The 15,050-nt window shown below is 35.0% G+C and overlaps 1 pseudogene; it reads left to right on the top strand.

Annotated features, from left to right (window-relative positions):
• LOC124898565 overlaps positions 1-14,195 on the top strand; it is a 71,702-nt pseudogene extending 57,507 nt beyond the window's left edge.
• The last annotated feature ends 855 nt before the right edge of the window (positions 14,196-15,050 follow it).

Raw genomic sequence — 15,050 nt, 5'->3', positions numbered from 1 at the left:
TAGATATGATTGAATTTGATGTTATTCTGGGAATGGACTAGTTGCACTTTTGTTATGCTTCTCTAGACTGTTTGACCCGAAAGGTCATGTTTAATTTCCCTAGTGAGCCAATTTTTGAGTTGGAGGGTGGTTCCCTAGCTCCTAAGGAGAGGTTTATATCATAACTTAGGGGCCCAAAGTTAATTTCCAAAGGTTGTCTCTATCATCTGCTCTAAGTTAAAGATTCTAACTTGGAAGGTCCCTCCTTACATACTGTTCCTATGGTAAATGAGTTCCTCGAGGTCTTCCATGATGGTCTTCCTGGTATCCTTCCTCATAGGGAGATTGATTTTGGTATTAACCTTATTATGGACACTCATCCTTTTTATATTCCCCTGTATAGAATGGCTCTAGCCGAGTTGAAGAAACTCAAGGAGCAAATCCATCCTAGTGTGTCTTCATGGGGTGCACCGGTATTGTTGTGCATAAGAAGGATGGTTCCCTTCGGATGTGTAATGATTATCGGTAATTAAATAAGACGACAGTAAAGAATAAGTACCCTGTTTGGAGAATTGATGATATCTTTGATCAATTTCAGGGTGCCAAATTCTTCTCTAAGATTGTTCTTTGATCTGGGTATCATCAGTTAAAGAATAGGAAAGTGGACATCCCCAAGACAACTTTTTTTACCCGATATGGGCATTTTGAGTTCTTGGTGATACCATTTTGCTTGACATATTCCCTTGCGGTATTCATGGATTAATGAATAGGGTATTCATTTAGTTTGTAATTATATTCATTGATGACATTTTGGTGCACCGCAAGAGTGAGGAGGCTCAGGTCACTCACCTCTGTCTTGTGTTACAGACCTTGAATGATCATCAGTTGTATGCTAAATTCTTTAAGTGTGAATTCTAGTTGAATTAAGTGTGAATTCTAGTTGAATATCGTAACTTATCTAGGACATATTATATCTAGTGAGGGGATCATGGTAGATCCTTAGAAAGTTAATTTGGTTAAGAAGTGGACTAGACCCATAAATCTAATCGATTTTTAGAGCTTCTTAGGTTTACCTGGTTATTATAGGAGGTTTATGGAAAGTATTTCTTTTATTATTACTCCATTGACCAAGCTGACTCAGAAAATTGTAAAGTTCTTGTGGTATAATTCTTGCGAGGGTAACTTTGAGAAGCTATAAGATAAGTTGACTTCAACTTCAATCTTGACTCTACCTGAGGGTATAGAGGGAATTATGGTCTATTGTGATATGTCCCGGGTTGGTTTGGGCTAGGTTTTGATGCAGCATGGTAAGGTGGTTGCTTATGCCTTTAGAAAATTGAAGGTTCATGAGAACAAATATCCAACTTATGACTTGGAATTTCTAGCCATAGTGTTAGCATTGAAGATTTGTCATTTCTATCTTTGGGGTCCATGTTGATATCTTTTTGGATCATAAGAGCCTACAATAAGTGTTCACTCATAAACAGCTTAATCTCAAGCAAAAAAGGTAGCTTGAGTTGCTGAAGAACTATGATATGAGTCTTCACTATCACCAGGTAAAGCTGATGTGGTTGTTGATGATCTTATCAGGTTATCCATGGAAAGCTTGTCGCATGTTGATAGGGATAACTGGGAATTGGTGAAAGTCATTCACCATTTGGATAACCTTAGAGTTCATCTTTTGGACTCTGAGGATGGTAGTGTGTTTATGCAACAGGTCTTGCAATCATCTCTTAGTTTAGAAATAAAGGAGAAGGAGGTATTAGATCCTCTTTTGATGAAGATCAAGGGTGATGTGGGTAATAAAAAGGTGATGGCCTTTGAGATTGGCAGAGATGGTGTCTTGAGGTACCAAGGGAGGTTGTGTGTTTCCAACATGGATATGTTGCAAGGCATTATTTTGGCTGAGGCCTATGAATTACGGTATATGGTTCATCCCTATTCAACAAAGATGTATCATAGCTTTAAGAAGATGTATTGGTGGAATAACATAAAGTGGGATGTAGTAAACTTTGTGGCTAAGTATATGGTGTGTCAGCAAGTAAAGGTGGAGCACATGGGGCCCGATGGGCTACTTTAAGAGATTGAATTACTTATGTGGAAATAGGATATAATTAATATGGATTTTGTTGCTGGACTTCCGTAGTTGCAGAATTAGGGTGACTCCATTTGGGTCATTATGGATAGGATGACTAAGTCCACTCACTTCTTGCTAGTGAGAACTACTTATTCTGCCCAGGATTATGCAAAGTTGTTCCTTCAGAAAGTGGTAAAGGTGCATGATGTGCTTGTCTCAATTATTTTGGATCGTGGTACATAGTTCTCATCACAATTTTGGCACTCCTTTAAAGGTGGTTTGGGGACTAAAGTAAGTATTAGTATGGCTTTTCACCTACAGTCTGATAGGCAAGACAAAAGGACTATTCAGACTTTGGTGGATATGTTGTAAACCTGAGTGATTGACTATGGTGGCAGTTGGCTCGACCATTTGCCTCTCATTGAGTTTGATTATAATAATAGTTACTATTCTAGCATTGGTATGGCCCTGTTTGAGGCATTGTATGGTAGGAGATATAGATCTCCTATTGGGTGGTTTGAGGTTGGTGAACAGGAAATGTTTAGCCTTAATTTGGTTCTCCCAGCTATGGAAAAGGTGAAGGTAATTCAGTATAGGCCTTGGACAACTCAAAGTCACCAAAAGTCCTATGCGGACGTGAGGCAAAGGGATTTGGAGTTTGACATTGCAGATTAGGTATTCTTAAAAGTGTCTCCCATGAAGGGAGTAATGGGGTTTAGGAAAAAGGGGAAGCTTAGTCCCTATTATGTTGGCCCGTATGTGGTTTTGAGAAGGGTTGTAGTGTGGCATGTGAGTTGGATTTTCCCTCTGGCATGAATTCTATTCGTCCGATATTCCATGTCTCTATGTTGTGCGTGGGTGATCCTTCGTTGGTTGTTCCCTTGGAAAACATTAGAATTTTAGGTTTTTATCCTATGAGGAAGTCCCAGTGATGATCTTGGGTCGGCATATTCATTGATTATGAATGAAAGACATGGCTTTGATAAAGGTTCTATAGCAAGACCAAAAGTCTGAGCAAGATATTTGGGAGGCTACAGAGGACATGAAGTCCAAGTATCCGTTCCTATTCTCGATTCCAAAAATTTGTGCTTAAGGTATGTGTTATTCTTTACATCTTTGTTTTTTGTCTTTGTTAAAGGTAGATTGTGAATTCCTTGGCATTTTGTTTTCTGTCTTAAAGGTAAGATTAGATATGTTTGGGGATTAATCGTGCTAGCCAGTGACTTATCCCATCATTGTGGATGAATGATCTTAAGGGGAAAGGGGGACTGAAACACCCCAAACTTTTGCCCTTGCAAAATTTATTGAGTCTTGAACCTTCTGATCATCATACAACTTACAAAATAAGTCGTATGGTGTGGTTATGGGTCTAGGGACCCTAGTCGTATGTTGTTCAGTGTGATTTTGACCAAGTTCTGTTGCAGGTACGAGAGGCTCCATACAAGCCATATGGTCAAGTGACGATAAGTGTAGGGTCCAATTGTATGTTGTCCAGTGTCTAGCCCTTGATGTTCTGTCTTGGATATACTTGATGGTACTAGTCGTATAGTGGTGTGACGAGTTAGGCAGGGGACATGGATATTGGACAGAATGTGATGTTCAACTTTCTATTTTAGTGATGGTTTGAGAGTACCACTCGTATGATGTGGTGATAAGTGAGAGGGTCCACTCATACCCACCTGCGAGTGTTCTACAACTTTTAAATTGAGGGTATTTTGGACATTCCCCACCCTAAACCCTTAAAACCCCATGTCTTATAACACTTATGGGCATTCATTCTAACCTTTAGAATGTCAAAACACTCTCGAAAAACTTCTCAAGAGGATTGGGCTAGGGTTTCTTCAAGGTGATCATCTAGAGTCTTAAAGATCAAACCCTTTCTGTGAATCTTCGTAACTCAGGCATATGACTCTTTCTTCATTGTTAGTTCGCAAAGATCATGTGTTTTAAACTTGTTTATGAATTATTAATAGTGGTCTAAAGACCATGGTTGAGGTTTTGAATGCATAATGTTGAGTCTTATTTTCTCATGGTTTAAACTATGGTTATACATGTTTTTTATAATGGTTTAGCACATGTGAGAGCATGGGAATTGTGGATAATTAAAGGGGGTCATGTTTAACCCTAGATTTGATGGTTTTTGGCTTGAATAATGGCTTGATTATGGTGTTCCCGCTACCTATTTGTGAAAATGTCAATGAGAAGAATCATGTCATATATGAATTGTGTTTTGAACTATGGCATTGGCCTATAAATTTTGATGACTGGTAAATGGTTTTGTAAAGGTCTTGATGGCCATAAATTTATTTGAATTGTAACCTTGGTGGTTTAATTGGCTAAAAGGGTTCGAGTCCCTAAATTTTTTATTGAATTGATGTCTTGGTTTAGACAATGGGTTCGAGACCCAAGGTTGATTAATAATTGTTATGGCATGTTGTACGCTTGCAAGTGAGGGTTGGTATGATGATGCCAACGGGATGACCTTGGTAAATAATTGTATTAATAGTTGTGTATATGTATAAAGAATGTTTTAAATTAGGCTTTAAAGTGGGATGTGTAGCCAGGCTATGAAAGTGGAGTTTGAAGAACTAACATTGGAAACCACGCTAGCCGATGTGGGTGCCTATATGACCGAGAGGTTTGAGTTCCCCAAATAAATATGTGAATTGGAGGTTCGAGTCCCCCATATTGTATATATTGGTGCTTGTCACTATGATTATGCCGGGTGGTTTGAGACCCCCATAAAGGCATATACAGATATGGATATTCTCGAATTCGTGCGGCTACAAACACTAGGGCCCTTCTAACTAAGCTACATGCTAGCACTCCAACTGCTAACCATCTCCGAACACTGTATCCCCATGCGATGCAGGGACCCAAACTTCTTCTATTCTTCCTGCACAGTGATCAGGTGTTTAATTTGTTCGTGAGTTGACATTGAAGTGGTGAGCTTCCATACTTTAAAGGTTTTATTTCATGGTCTTTATATCCTATGTCTTAGACTTTGTTTTTGGCTACTGTCGGGGGGCATGTCCCGACATTTTATTGACTTTGGATTTGTAGAGGCTTTGATGGATTACTGTGGATTTGGGTGTGTTGTTTTAGTGGATTGGCTTAGACATTTCGTGAGTTACCATTAGTCTTATTTTGCAGTACCTTGTTATATGTTTAAAATTTATCCAACACTTGAGGTTGTTGAGCTGAATAGGTTAGGTGAAAGGGTGATATCTGATCCACGTGGGACTTGAGGTACCCGTCACGGTCAGGCCCAGGTTCGGGTCGTGGTAGTTTCATTATCATTAACATTATAATTTTCATTTTTCATTATCATCTGTCAGAGTCAGGGAGATGTCCTAATCAAGACTGATTTTTTGGTTTTTGTGTTAGAAGGCTTTGTTGGAAGACTATGAACTTGGGTGATGTTGGTGGGTTGTTTTGGCCGGTTGGTGGTTATCGGTTATAGACATACCCTTTTATTCTTTAAACTTATCTAGTTATATGTTTGGAATTCATCCGACGCTGGAGATATTGTGTTGATTGGTTAGGTGCACAAGGGTGATCTCTGGTCCAAGTGGGACTTGAGATACCCATCACGGCCAAGCCCTGGTTTGGGTCACAACAACAATGATCCAAAAAATATCAAAATGGATGCTATACAAGTAATACCTCCACAACTTCAACACAAACACAAGCGCAACCAACTTTAAATCATGGATAGGGTAATTCTTCTCATAAGGCTTCAACTGATGAGAAACATAAGCAATGACCTTACTCTCCTGCATCAACACTGTACCCAAACTCATACCAGTAGCATTAAAAAAATAGTAAATCCCACACCCACCTTGGTCAAAGTCAAGATAGGAGCTGAAATTAACAAATCTTTTACCTTTTGAAAGTTCGCCTCACAAGCACCCAACCACTAAAAGATAACCTTCTTCTGAGTAAACTTAGTCAAAGGAATCACAATAGACGACACACCCTCTGCAAAACACTAATAATAGATCACCAAACAAATAAAACTTCGAATCTTAGTAGAAGAAACAATTCTAGTCCAATCACAAATTGCCACAACCTTGGACGGATCAATTATAATACCATCCTTGGTCAGCATATGACCCTAGAAAGAGATATAACCCAACCATAACTTACAATCAAAAAACATGGAATACCACTTCTCGTTGCGTAATCTCTAAAGTACAGTCCTCAAGTGTCTCACATAATCACCCTTATTATTGAAATAAACCAAGATATCATCTATATAGACAATCACAAAGGAGTTTATATAAAATTGAAATATCTGGTTCATCAACTCGATAAACCCGATTGGGACATTGGTCAGCCCAAAGACATAACAAAAATCTCATGATGTCTGTGTCGATTCTGAAAAGCCATCTTTAGAACATCCAAAGCTCTAATATTTAAGTAGGTATACCCATATCTCAAGTCAATCATAAAAACACGGAAGAAACGTAAAGCTAGTCAAACAAATCATTAATATGATAAAAATGATATTTATTCCTAACCGTCTCCTTGTTCATTTATCGATTGTTAATACACATGTGCATAGAACTATCCTTCTTCACAAACAAGACCAAAATACCCCAGGGAGATAGAATAGGTTTTATAGACCCCTAACTAAATAAATCCTGCAACTGCGTTTTAAATTTTTTTCAACTCAGTTGGAGCCATCCTATAAGGGGGAATAGAAATAGACTTGGTGTCTGACTCCACATCTATAACAAATCAATGTCGCAATCCATAGTAATACCAAGAAAATCCATAGAAAACACATCTATAAACTCGCGAACAACTCGAATATAATCCATAGTAGGTGGTGAGGCAACACTAGCATCATGGACATAAGTCAAATAAGATAAGCACCCTCTTTCTACCATGAAATGAGCACGTAGAAAAGATATAACTCCTTTCAGACTTGAATTAATTGTACTATTCCAAGATATCCTTGACACACCCAACATAGCTAAGATCATGGTATTAGCATAATATTCAAAAATAGCATGATGTGGAGCTACCAATCCAGACTCAAGATAATATCAAAGTTGATTATATCTTGGGAAATTATATCTACCGAAGTTTTTTGCCCCATAAAGGTAACTATACATGATCGATACACCTGATCCACCACTATAGATATATTAAGAGATCTAGCAAAGGGCTTACATGAAGCATTAAAACTAGAAGCAAAATAGTAGACATATAGGAGAATGTAGACCCAGGGTCAAATAATACAGGATCAAATCTATAAAAAAGTAGGGTGATACCTGAAATAACTTTATCAAATGCATATCCCTTGCATCACCTGGGTATAGCATAATAATCCCTATGTTCACTTTTAAATTCAACAACCCTGCGACTTCCACTATGAGTTCCTCTACCTCTACCCCAACACCTCTAGCACCACCCCAACTACTCTATGAACCACCTTTCACTATATTAAAGTAGCACAAAGCTGAAGCTGAGAGCTTTACTGAGTAGGTCCATACACACATCAGGGAAAATCCTTGTCCAGATGGCCTACCTTACTACATATATAGCATCCTCTACGACCTGACTTAATTTTAAGGGGCATAAATAAACTAGCACACCACCATATCCTGATGAATTAAGGTTAGAATCTCCACTCGCATGACCTGATGCCTGGCTACCAAAAGTTGAAGAACTAAAAGTATTACCACTTGATCACTATAAAGTGGCCTGAATAGGCCTACTATAATAAGTGTAGGAATCTCTACTCAAGAAATCTCCACCTCAGGAGATGTGTCTACTAAATTTTCCCTGGCGATGCACGTTCTTAGTGTCTCCTTAAGTAGCATAGATAATAAACTCAACCAACTTGATAAGCTTAATAATGCTCTAAAATGATTTCCCTAAAATAACCATCTAGGTAGTATACAACTGATAAGGACCCTTCAACCCCTTCATAAACTTCTGAATCCTCTTCGACTCGCTGGAAATGCTAGCGGCTGAATATCTAGATAGAGGATGGAAACGTACATCAAGCTTAACAATAGAAATGAATCCATGATCAAAGTGGTAAAAATCATCCTGTATTTTACAATAGAAATGGATCCATGATCAAAGTGGTAAAACTCATCCTGTATTTTATCTCTCAAGATGTATAACACAATCCTCTCCAAAAAGGCCTCAAAAAATTAAGACCCAATCATATAGGTGAACCCAATGGCCTATAACTAGAAAGTGAACTCCATTAATCTCTAGCCATATCCATTAGTTGATAGGTAGTATAAGAAACTTTATGAGACTTAAGAGATTCAAAAGTATGTAACTTCTCCTAGAAGTTAATCAGAAACTCATAGGTGTCCTCGCCAATTGCTCCGTCGAACTGGGAGGAGCCAAAATAAACCTATTTTGATCATTAGAAGACATCATAATACTCATAGAAACTAGAGGATAGTAAGTCTGGAAGGCAATGAATCCACACAAGGTACCATAGATGATGGTTGCAGCCCTAAAGTAGGAATACCATAACCAGATATTAGTACAGACGGTGACTCTACTTGATGTTTGATAATTACAAGGTATACTCAGGGGAACACTCTTCAAACAACTTAAGAGATGAATCAACAAATCTTGAAGCATTGAGGTGTCAACTAAACTCTGTGGGACCTGAACTGGCCTTACTCCCTTTATCTGATAGTCATCTAGAGAATAATCAAACTCGGGATTGGTAGAGGCCTCCCTATATTCCTCTAGCTAAGGCATCTTCTCATTCTTATCTATATCTAGGTCGACCATGACCCATGCTTTTTCTTGAACTGAGGCTTTTATATCGGGTGTCGACTCAGAACCCTAGTATTCCTAGACCTAGTCCTCACTATGTACATAAAAAGTTATGAAATATAAGTTTAGAACGTTGGGTATAAAAAACCCACAGGAAAGAAATCAAATTATGAAAAGAACTTCTAAAGACATCTTATAGCTTTTCAAAGATAGATACGGACGTCTGTGTACCAATCTATGAAACTTTACTAGACAACCTGCTTTTTCACTAATGAGATCGATGAACCTGACTCTGATACCAATTTATCATTACCCAAAGGTTGAGGTCATGATGGCAAAATATTTTGAACTAATTGTTGGATATGTTTGCTGACTATACATGATAAGAGAGAATTATCAATTACCCCCTGAAGTTGTTGTATTTTATTCATGGTACACCTGAACTTTGAGTCGTCTTAAGTATCCCCTCCCCAACCTTGTTGTTTTAGTATACAACGTGACCTGGTTTGGCCTACTTGGCAAAATGTGTGATTTCAAACTCCATCACGCGTGTGATGGAGTTAATTTTTTGCCAAATCAGCATATTCCAATGGTAAAAAATGAAAAAAAAAATCATTTTTCTTTAATATTTTCAAAAAACTTCAAAGCCTCCACTCTCTTATCTACCTATTTCGTATTCCTCTTCCTTCATTACTTTAAAAAAATTTAAAAAAAAAGTTTCTTTCAATTGCTTCTATTTTACCTACTTAGATTAGAGGTGTTCATCGATCGGTTCAGTTCGATTTTTATATTATCAGTTTTTGATTTTTAAATATGCTAAATTAATAACCAAACCAATAAGATATTTTCTTATCAATATTTGATTTATCTATTTTTATTCTTTAACTATTTAATTTTTGATTTAACCAATAAAAAATACTCATAAAATAGAAAAACTAGTAACTAACATGAAAAGAAACCAAATCTTAGTTGTAACAAAAATCTTACTTATATATTTATATATATGGGGTATAAAATAATAATATAATATAATCTTATTGGGTTATTGGTTTACCCAATAACTAATAAAAAATATCAAAACCGAATCAATTATCAATAATTTATTTTTATAAAATCATTAAAAAATCGTTAATCCAATAACAATAAAATAAATAACATTTTCATCGATTTGATTTTTGTACACCCCTAACTTAAATTGTGATTTCTAACTCTATTAATTATAATAGGAAATGTATTTGTAAATATGAGTCTCATCAAAGTCCTAATTGAAACTATAATCGGAAACTACTACTAAACACTAATAGAAAAAATAATCTTATATTTTTAATACAAAAAAAACATAATTTTTTAGATAATACCTTACTTGATCGACGAAAATTCAACCTTTCACTATTTTAGAGCAGAGGAAAACTCAAAAATATAATTTTTAGAGAGAAATCGGATAATTAAGGGTAGAAGTGGGTTATTTTTTGATATAGGATAAATATGAGGGAAGTGGATGGTATTTATCCACGTGGACAGACACATAAGCAGTTTTTTCCACGTGTTTTACATGTATAGTCTTTGGACCAAAAAGGGACACGCTAACTACTAAATCAACAAGTTTGGGGGAGGTGGTATTTAAGACAACTTGACGTTCAGGTGTACCATGAATAAAATGAGATAACTTCATGGGGATAATTGATAATTCTCTCATATGATCTTTCAATTGTATATGCTCCAATGAAAAGTTTATAAAAGAACAGAGTCTATGGCACAAGCCAATTCATTCCAAAGATAAAACTCCTTGAAGAAGGAAAAGAGCAAATGATCAAGATGGTCATGATAATAAGGCAAGTTATTTGAAAGAGCACTAACATAACACTTCATAAAACCTTGGGAAAGGTTTAGGTACCTGAATAGTAATGAATATGGAGAGATCTTCATAAGTTTCTAGCATTTTTGTAGGAGAATTATTCTCCTATGGTGGATGAAATGAGGTCTATTTTAGTCTTACAATATTGAAAATCTTGAATATATATAATAAATTATTGTCATGTCTAGTTAGATGACAATAGTTATATGAAAATCCTCGAAGGATTTAAAAGCATTCCCACTAAATGCTCCAATGATTATAAGATCGCTTAACTTGAATACAGATAAATTTTGATCTCATGAAAATGATTAGTAAGTACCATTTTTTAGTGCAGTTGGTGCACTTATGAATTGCAGAATATCATTTATAAGAGTAAAGTGATGTTTTAATCGATGCAAGTATAATACACGATGCACTCTTTTTTCCTTTGTCGAGGTTTTATGCCACATGGTTTTCCTGATAAGTTTTTTAATAAGGAAGCTAAGAATGCGTATTACTGGATATGTACTCGAAGTGTTTGACAAATGAAATATTTGTCCCTTGATGAACATACATTAAAAAAGGTATTGATCTGATCCACACGAAATTCAATCTCAGATGAGCTATTTACTTATATATGGAGATACAACTATATCATGATGTTCGGTGAAGTATACAACAATCGTCACTTCTTAAATTATATTGAGATAATTGCTATTCATAAAGCAAGCTGAGAATGTGTTTGGTTGAGATCCATGATACAAATGTGGTCCGGACTGTGATAAAATGCCTACAATTTATATGAAGGTAATGCAGCACATATAGCGTAATTAAATGGGGATTCATGAAAGGAGATATAAGGAAGCTCATTTTTTCAAAACTTTTCTAAAAACATGAGCTCCAAAAGAATGGTGATATCAACATGCGACAAATTCGTTCAAGTGACAATATTGCTGATTTATTCACCAAGTTTCTATTAACTACAACTTTCGAGAAGATGGTGCACAAGATTGAAATGTGGAGATTCAAGTCATTAAATTGAATTTTCATCAGGGGGAGTAAAATACGCGTTGTACTCTTTTTTCCTTAATCAAGGTTTTATCCCAATTGGGTTTTCCTGGTAAGATTTTTAACGAGGCAACACTAAAGGCATATTACAAGATGTATGTATTCCTTTTTCTTCATTAGGATTAGTCCTATTGAATTTTTCTAGTAAAGTTTTAAAGAAACACATTATCTATTAATGGAAGTTTGGGGGGGGGGGGGTTATATAATATGGATGTCATGTGACATGTGTATGTGTAAAATGTCATTTATTAGAGATAATAGTTAACAGTCAAGTTTAATTTGAAGATAAAAAATTACTTGTTCAATTTGAATTTAAATATCTAAATAGTTGGTCAACTTACCAAGTTTAAGTCAAATTTGGTAACCTTGGGGGCTAAGTTTGATGATCTATAAATAGCCACCCTTTTTACATTTTATTGATATGTCAAAGTAGCAAAACAAAAGTATTACTAAAGTTTTCTGCTTTCTTTAAGTTTGATATTTATATTTTGTCTTTATTTTTATAATATATATATTAAAGTGATATGGACATGAACATGTATGTGGTATATTTCTTTGTGTAACTTTTACGTGCAGAATTATCGAAGAGATGATATTTGCTGAAAGATGACATATGGATAAATCAGTACGTGCAAAGCGGTTGGTTTGGTCTTTGTTTACGAATATGTAAGTTTTGTTTGTAAATAATAAATTTAAAAATTTTATGAATTATATACATAATCAATAATTGACTATGTATTTGCCCCTTTTAATAATTTCTCATGTGACTATGAATTCTTTCCATTTTCATAATTTCTCATCTCTCTCTTTCAGATGAAAATTGTATATCAAAAGTGAATTTCTTTATTGAAGTTGATTTTAATTCTATGAATTTTTTAATAATTAGATTTTTGAATATAACTGTGTAATATTCTTTATATGTTGATAAGCTAGATTCTCATACTTTCTTCTTTGTTAGATCTGAAACCTCGAGCTTATGGCCTTGCCTAGATTGTAGAGTGTGTATTGGTGTGTTCTCTATGCAGGTGAGTTCATATAAGGGGAAAAAAGTGAGTGGTTAAGTGGATATTAAAATAAAAAATATTGTATGTCAATGAGTAGTGGCGTAGTGAGAATGTGAGGGGGTGTCTGGTGAGTTTCTGTAAATCGTGAATAGAAGGTGATGAAGTTGGGAGTTATCCAATATACCACAATTAAGAGTATTATTTGTCTAATTTACAATTATTGTAGGAAAAAAAGATAATAGGTTTAGGCTTAGTAGTCACTTACAATTTTTGTATTTTTTATTAAACTAAAATCAACAAATATATTGGCTATTAAATATTAAAATCAACCTAATATGTAGGGTAACCAAACGATTGAATTTTAGTTTATTTGGAGTTGAAGTTTTTTAATATTCATATATAATTTATGGAAGAAAAATAAAAATACCATGTAATGTTCAACATACTTTATGTACATGTTTATAAACCCTAACTCCATCTATCCCACTCACTCTCTCAACACACAGAGTTCCTCCCTCTGTTTAGACTGATAGATTCATAATATATAGACATACATTTATATACTTATAGGTTTTGGGTGAAGTATAGAGAAATTTGTAGGAATTGTGGTGGTGGATGGTAGAGGTCGGAGATCATCGAAGGACCGTTGGAATGAAAACAAATTAGTGATATGTTGGATAAACACTTAAAAAAATCTGCACCTTCAAAATCTACAGATTTGAAGGATAGGGCATTTCTGTCTACCTCCGTAGGTGCCAAAAAATTACATCATTAGCATATTGATCATCATCATACTCACTATTCCTCTACTTTCACCACAAAGAACAAGTTCTCAGATGATGAATCTGAAACAGACAGTAAAGACTATGATGTTATGCTTTCCATACTTTGTGGATTTCAATCTCTATGGATTGAGGCATTGAGTAGTCAAATGCCATACTATGAATCTGTAGTTTACCTTATCCTTAATGTCAAAACCTCTCATGGTGATATGTTCACCGAGAAATAGAATGAATTGGTTAAGTCAGTGACAGAGATGTTGTATAATTTGATCTATGTCACGTGCATTTTGAGTATCTAGGGAATGGTTTCAATGTTGAAAAATTACAAGAAATATAACTTTAGGAGATTTCCACAAGTTTATTGCTTTGGACAACTTTTCCTTCCAGTTGGTCAGTCCGATATTCCACATTCAAGTATGGTAAAAATATATGTCCCAAATGTGAGGATATTTTTTACCCTTCGATCGAAGAAGCAAGGAAATATTGATGGAGATTACTTTGAAATAGCATTTTCATACCTATTTTTAATAGCTTATAGATACTTCAAGACACAAAAACCAACTGAAAATTATGTGACACAAAAACCAACAGAAAATTATGTTCCCAGTGTATTTAGTTTCAAGCTGGCTCTACAAAACTTGATAGTGAAGTTTGTTGATATATCACATTCTTATTACTCGAATGGTTAATTCTTACCTAGATATGATGTATAATTTGGTACGGTGGAGCCTACATAAAAATGGAAATTGTTCTGGATATTATAAACTTGATTCATTAATCAAAGAAAAAACTATGGTCAATCTGTCAAGTGAAATTCATCTTCAAAATTTCATCATGAAATACAAGAGTATATGTAAACTTATTCCTTTCTATGTAACAAAAGAATTGGATTTATTCCTTATGTAGATCTTTGATATTTGTTTGCTCTTTTCTCTTGGTGCTTCAGTAACTGTTTCCATTTTTTGGCAGAGGTACTCATCTGGAGGCCTTTACAATACATTAAGCATATGTTTTTTTTTCAATCCTCTTGTGGTGTCTTGGAAGAGGATTAAGATTTCACTATTGAAAATTCATTTTAATTATATTTTCTTATGTAGTTTTTATGCTTCAAACATTGATGGGTCTATAATTAAAATCGATAAGTGAATATACTGTATGAAGGAGATGTGAGATGATACTATTTGTTGGGCTTTAGGTTGGCAGTAATATAGGAGAGGCTACATTTAAGGCAAGTACCAGAGGTTTGTTTTCAATTTTTCACTTATATTCATAGTTTTTCTAAAGTACATAATAGCATAAATAGGGTTGCAATAAAATTATAACAGTAAAATAGCAATATCCAAAGAAAATCAAGTACTAGATAGTAATATATATTGAAGAACGAGAAACTAGGCAATTACTAAATAATACTACTAATAAGGAGAAGGGGGAGGAGGCTAGCCCCTTGCCTCTCCTACATTACATAAAGTGCAACAACACCTAGCTATTTACTAATGTACTACACTAATTGACACACATTCTAGGATATCTAATAAGTCTAATAT

The sequence above is a fragment of the Capsicum annuum genome, chromosome 5 (assembly GCF_002878395.1).
Source record: "Capsicum annuum cultivar UCD-10X-F1 chromosome 5, UCD10Xv1.1, whole genome shotgun sequence".
Taxonomy (NCBI): Eukaryota; Viridiplantae; Streptophyta; class Magnoliopsida; order Solanales; family Solanaceae; genus Capsicum; species Capsicum annuum.
This window is presented reverse-complemented; position numbering and strand designations above follow the sequence as displayed.